The 5,000-nt window shown below is 45.9% G+C and overlaps 9 non-coding genes and 7 pseudogenes across 9 annotated transcripts in view; all 16 read left to right on the forward strand.

Moving 5' to 3' along the window:
• The window catches only part of LOC138543835 (5S ribosomal RNA), a 119-nt gene extending 77 nt beyond the window's left edge, over positions 1-42 (forward strand). Inside the window, exon 1 of the ribosomal RNA XR_011290646.1 lies at positions 1-42. This exon is cut by the window's left edge and continues 77 nt beyond it. This is a non-coding gene — a ribosomal RNA (5S ribosomal RNA).
• Positions 43-148: 106 nt separating this feature from the next.
• On the forward strand, positions 149-257 carry LOC138542656 (5S ribosomal RNA; annotated as a pseudogene).
• Positions 258-362: 105 nt separating this feature from the next.
• LOC138543647 (5S ribosomal RNA) lies at positions 363-471 on the forward strand (annotated as a pseudogene).
• Positions 472-925: 454 nt separating this feature from the next.
• Positions 926-1,044, forward strand: LOC138549185 (5S ribosomal RNA). The gene has a single exon (XR_011292970.1). It is a non-coding gene; the product is annotated as a 5S ribosomal RNA (ribosomal RNA).
• Positions 1,045-1,150: 106 nt separating this feature from the next.
• On the forward strand, positions 1,151-1,259 carry LOC138546737 (5S ribosomal RNA; annotated as a pseudogene).
• A 453-nt stretch (positions 1,260-1,712) lies between these two features.
• LOC138549186 (5S ribosomal RNA) lies at positions 1,713-1,831 on the forward strand. Its single transcript, XR_011292971.1, has one exon. It is a non-coding gene; the product is annotated as a 5S ribosomal RNA (ribosomal RNA).
• A 106-nt stretch (positions 1,832-1,937) lies between these two features.
• Positions 1,938-2,046, forward strand: LOC138546738 (5S ribosomal RNA; annotated as a pseudogene).
• A 463-nt stretch (positions 2,047-2,509) lies between these two features.
• LOC138542198 (5S ribosomal RNA) lies at positions 2,510-2,628 on the forward strand. The gene has a single exon (XR_011290185.1). It is a non-coding gene; the product is annotated as a 5S ribosomal RNA (ribosomal RNA).
• Positions 2,629-2,734: 106 nt separating this feature from the next.
• Positions 2,735-2,853, forward strand: LOC138540080 (5S ribosomal RNA). The gene has a single exon (XR_011288138.1). It is a non-coding gene; the product is annotated as a 5S ribosomal RNA (ribosomal RNA).
• Positions 2,854-2,959: 106 nt separating this feature from the next.
• LOC138544203 (5S ribosomal RNA) lies at positions 2,960-3,068 on the forward strand (annotated as a pseudogene).
• A 106-nt stretch (positions 3,069-3,174) lies between these two features.
• On the forward strand, positions 3,175-3,293 carry LOC138548137 (5S ribosomal RNA). The gene has a single exon (XR_011291951.1). It is a non-coding gene; the product is annotated as a 5S ribosomal RNA (ribosomal RNA).
• A 106-nt stretch (positions 3,294-3,399) lies between these two features.
• LOC138546703 (5S ribosomal RNA) lies at positions 3,400-3,508 on the forward strand (annotated as a pseudogene).
• Positions 3,509-3,961: 453 nt separating this feature from the next.
• LOC138537332 (5S ribosomal RNA) lies at positions 3,962-4,080 on the forward strand. Its single transcript, XR_011285471.1, has one exon. It is a non-coding gene; the product is annotated as a 5S ribosomal RNA (ribosomal RNA).
• A 106-nt stretch (positions 4,081-4,186) lies between these two features.
• LOC138543847 (5S ribosomal RNA) lies at positions 4,187-4,305 on the forward strand. Its single transcript, XR_011290647.1, has one exon. It is a non-coding gene; the product is annotated as a 5S ribosomal RNA (ribosomal RNA).
• Positions 4,306-4,409: 104 nt separating this feature from the next.
• Positions 4,410-4,528, forward strand: LOC138550474 (5S ribosomal RNA). Its single transcript, XR_011294225.1, has one exon. It is a non-coding gene; the product is annotated as a 5S ribosomal RNA (ribosomal RNA).
• Positions 4,529-4,633: 105 nt separating this feature from the next.
• Positions 4,634-4,742, forward strand: LOC138545421 (5S ribosomal RNA; annotated as a pseudogene).
• The last annotated feature ends 258 nt before the right edge of the window (positions 4,743-5,000 follow it).

The raw sequence follows: 5,000 nt of genomic DNA on the forward strand, positions 1-5,000 counted from the left end.
CCTGGATGGGAGACCGCCTGGGAATACCAGGTGCTGTAGGCTTTTTTGTACTCCAAGTTCAGGAAGTGAGCCATTTCTCAATTGCCTTTCAAAACTGCAAGGTCTAGCCGACTAGATGCTTAAAAGTACAAAACTCACTAGGCCCAGAGCCTACGGCCACACCACACTGAATGCGCCCGATCTCGGAAGCTAAGCAGTGTCGGGCCTAGTTAGTACCTGGATGGGAGACCACCTGGGAATACCAGGTGCTGTAGGCTTTTTTGTGCTCCAAGTTCAGGAAGTGAGCCATTTCACAATTGCCTTTCAAAACTGCAAGGTCTAGCCGACTAGATGCTTAAAAGTACAAACTCACTAGGCCCAGAGCCTACGGCCACACCACACTGAATGCGCCCGATCTCGGAAGCTAAGCAGGGTCGGGCCTAGTTAGTACCTGGATGGGAGACTGCCTGGGAATACCAGGTGCTGTAGGCTTTTTTTGTGCTCCATGATTAGTAATTGCGCAACTTCTCAATTATTTTTCAAATTTGGTATGTTTCCAAAATAATTGTATCCCGTTTTATAGCGGAAATGTTGGACAACATCATGAGGGCTGGAGCTACCTTTTTACATAGAATTAGCATACAGGTAGTGTGTTCATGGGTAATAAATCGACTTTCACATGTAATGCAGTACAGAGAATATTGAGTCCTTCAAGAGGCATGAAAGAAAACCATTATTGTGTTGATTGTTCTCTCCACCTCCCTGCAACAGACACAGGATGGATGAATTAAAGTTATCCTACCAGACATAGGAGTCCTGAATGGGCCCACCAGTCTTATATATCTCGCCTGATCGAGCGATGAGCGTGGTATCATGTTGCAAGTGGCTGCATGGCTTAGCTTACTAAATGCAAATGCATAAGAGTAATATTCTTAGCATTCTTAGAGCCTACGGCCACACCACACTGAATGCACCCGATCTCGTCTGATCTCGGAAGTTAAGCAGTGTCAGGCCTAGTTAGTACCTGGATGGGAGACCGCCTGGGAATACCAGGTGCTGTAGGCTTTTTTGTGCTCCAAGTTCAGGAAGTGAGCCATTTCACAATTGCCTTTCAAAACTGCAAGGTCTAGCCGACTAGATGCTTAAAAGTACAAAACTCACTAGGCCCAGAGCCTACGGCCACACCACACTGAATGTGCCCAATCTCGGAAGCTAAGCAGGGTCGGGCCTAGTTAGTACCTGGATGGGAGACTGCCTGGGAATACCAGGTGCTGTAGGCTTTTTTGTGCTCCATGATTAGTAATTGCGCAACTTCTCAATTATTTTTCAAATTTGGTATGTTTCCAAAATAATTGTATCCCGTTTTATAGCGGAAATGTTGGACAACATCATGAGGGCTGGAGCTACCTTTTTACATAGAATTAGCATACAGGTAGTGTGTTCATGGGTAATAAATCGACTTTCACATGTAATGCAGTACAGAGAATATTGAGTCCTTCAAGAGGCATGAAAGAAAACCATTATTGTGTTGATTGTTCTCTCCACCTCCCTGCAACAGACACAGGATGGATGAATTAAAGTTATCCTACCAGACATAGGAGTCCTGAATGGGCCCACCAGTCTTATATATCTCGCCTGATCGAGCGATGAGCGTGGTATCATGTTGCAAGTGGCTGCATGGCTTAGCTTACTAAATGCAAATGCATAAGAGTAATATTCTTAGCATTCCTAGAGCCTACGGCCACACCACACTGAATGCACCCGATCTCGTCTGATCTCGGAAGTTAAGCAGTGTCAGGCCTAGTTAGTACCTGGATGGGAGACCGCCTGGGAATACCAGGTGCTGTAGGCTTTTTTGTGCTCCAAGTTCAGGAAGTGAGCCATTTCACAATTGCCTTTCAAAACTGCAAGGTCTAGCCGACTAGATGCTTAAAAGTACAAAACTCACTAGGCCCAGAGCCTACGGCCACACCACACTGAATGTGCCCAATCTCGGAAGCTAAGCAGGGTCGGGCCTAGTTAGTACCTGGATGGGAGACTGCCTGGGAATACCAGGTGCTGTAGGCTTTTTTGTGCTCCATGATTAGTAATTGCGCAACTTCTCAATTATTTTTCAAATTTGGTATGTTTCCAAAATAATTGTATCCCGTTTTATAGCGGAAATGTTGGACAACATCATGAGGGCTGGAGCTACCTTTTTACATAGAATTAGCATACAGGTAGTGTGTTCATGGGTAATAAATCGACTTTCACATGTAATGCAGTACAGAGAATATTGAGTCCTTCAAGAGGCATGAAAGAAAACCATTATTGTGTTGATTGTTCTCTCCACCTCCCTGCAACAGACACAGGATGGATGAATTAAAGTTATCCTACCAGACATAGGAGTCCTGAATGGGCCCACCAGTCTTATATATCTCGCCTGATCGAGCCTGATCGAGCGATGAGCGTGGTATCATGTTGCAAGTGGCTGCATGGCTTAGCTTACTAAATGCAAATGCATAAGAGTAATATTCTTAGCATTCCTAGAGCCTACGGCCACACCACACTGAATGCACCCGATCTCGACTGATCTCAGAAGTTAAGCAGTGTCAGGCCTAGTTAGTACCTGGATGGGAGACCGCCTGGGAATACCAGGTGCTGTAGGCTTTTTTGTGCTCCAAGTTCAGGAAGTGAGCCCTTTCTCAATTGCCTTTTAAAACTGCAAGGTCTAGCCGACTAGATGCTTAAAAGTACAAAACTCACTAGGTCCAGAGCCTACGGCCACACCACACTGAATGTGCCTGATCTCGTCTGATCTCAGAAGCTAAGCAGTGTCGGGCCTAGTTAGTACCTGGATGGAAGACCGCCTGGGAATACCAGGTGCTGTAGGCTTTTTTGTACTCCAAGTTCAGGAAGTGAGCCATTTCTCAATTGCCTTTCAAAACTGCAAGGTCTAGCCGACTAGATGCTTAAAAGTACAAAACTCACAAGAACCAGAGCCTACGGCCACACCACACTGAATGCGTCTGATCTCGGAAGCTAAGCAGTGTCGGGCCTCGTTAGTACCTGGATGGGAGACCGCCTGGGAATACCAGGTGCTGTAGGCTTTTTTGTGCTCCAAGTTCAGGAAGTGAGCCATTTCTCAATTGCCTTTCAAAACTGCAAGGTCTAGCTGACTAGATGCTTAAAAGTACAAAACTCACTAGGCCCAGAGCCTACGGCCACACCACACTGATTGCGCCCGATCTCGTCTGATCTCGGAAGCTAAGCAGTGTCGGGCCTAGTTAGTACCTGGATGGGAGACCACCTGGGAATACCAGGTGCTGTAGGCTTTTTTGTGCTCCAAGTTCAGGAAGTGAGCCATTTCACAATTGCCTTTCAAAACTGCAAGGTCTAGCCGACTAGATGCTTAAAAGTACAAAACTCACTAGGCCCAGAGCCTACGGCCACACCACACTGAATGTGCCTGATCTCAGAAGCTAAGCAGGGTCAGGCCTAGTTAGTACCTGGATGGGAGACTGCCTGGGAATACCAGGTGCTGTAGGCTTTTTTGTGCTCCATGATTAGTAATTGCGCAACTTCTCAATTATTTTTCAAATTTGGTATGTTTCCAAAATAATTGTATCCCGTTTTATAGCGGAAATGTTGGACAACATCATGAGGGCTGGAGCTACCTTTTTACATAGAATTAGCATACAGGTAGTGTGTTCATGGGTAATAAATCGACTTTCACATGTAATGCAGTACAGAGAATATTGAGTCCTTCAAGAGGCATGAAAGAAAACCATTATTGTGTTGATTGTTCTCTCCACCTCCCTGCAACAGACACAGGATGGATGAATTAAAGTTATCCTACCAGACATAGGAGTCCTGAATGGGCCCACCAGTCTTATATATCTCGCCTGATCGAGCAATGAGCGTGGTATCATGTTGCAAGTGGCTGCATGGCTTAGCTTACTAAATGCAAATGCATAAGAGTAATATTCTTAGCATTCCTAGAACCTACGGCCACACCACACTGAATGCACCCGATCTCGTCTGATCTCGGAAGTTAAGCAGTGTCAGGCCTAGTTAGTACCTGGATGGGAGACCGCCTGGGAATACCAGGTGCTGTAGGCTTTTTTGTGCTCCAAGTTCAGGAAGTGAGCCCTTTCTCAATTGCCTTTTAAAACTGCAAGGTCTAGCCGACTAGATGCTTAAAAGTACAACACTCACTAGGCCCAGAGCCTACGGCCACACCACACTGAATGCGCCTGATCTCGTCTGATCTCAGAAGCTAAGCAGTGTCGGGCCTAGTTAGTACCTGGATGGGAGACCGCCTGGGAATACCAGGTGCTGTAGGCTTTTTTGTACTCCAAGTTCAGGAAGTGAGCCATTTCTCAATTGCCTTTCAAAACTGCAAGTCTAGCGACTAGATGCTTAAAAGTACAAAACTCACTAGGCCCAGAGCCTACGGCCACACCACACTGAATGCGCCCGATCTCGTCTGATCTCGGAAGCTAAGCAGTGTCGGGCCTAGTTAGTACCTGGATGGGAGACCACCTGGGAATACCAGGTGCTGTAGGCTTTTTTGTGCTCCAAGTTCAGGAAGTGAGCCATTTCACAATTGCCTTTCAAAACTGCAAGGTCTAGCCGACTAGATGCTTCAAAGTACAAACTCACTAGGCCCAGAGCCTACGGCCACACCACACTGAATGCGCCCGATCTCAGAAGCTAAGCAGGGTCGGGCCTAGTTAGTACCTGGATGGGAGACTGCCTGGGAATACCAGGTGCTGTAGGCTTTTTTTGTGCTCCATGATTAGTAATTGCGCAACTTCTCAATTATTTTTCAAATTTGGTATGTTTCCAAAATAATTGTATCCCGTTTTATAGCGGAAATGTTGGACAACATCATGAGGGCTGGAGCTACCTTTTTACATAGAATTAGCATACAGGTAGTGTGTTCATGGGTAATAAATCGACTTTCACATGTAATGCAGTACAGAGAATATTGAGTCCTTCAAGAGGCATGAAAGAAAACCATTATTGTGTTGATTGTT

Source organism: Ambystoma mexicanum, unplaced genomic scaffold (assembly GCF_040938575.1).
Source record: "Ambystoma mexicanum isolate Mex_15411 unplaced genomic scaffold, UKY_AmexF1_1 Mex_scaf10, whole genome shotgun sequence".
Taxonomy (NCBI): domain Eukaryota; kingdom Metazoa; phylum Chordata; class Amphibia; order Caudata; family Ambystomatidae; genus Ambystoma; species Ambystoma mexicanum.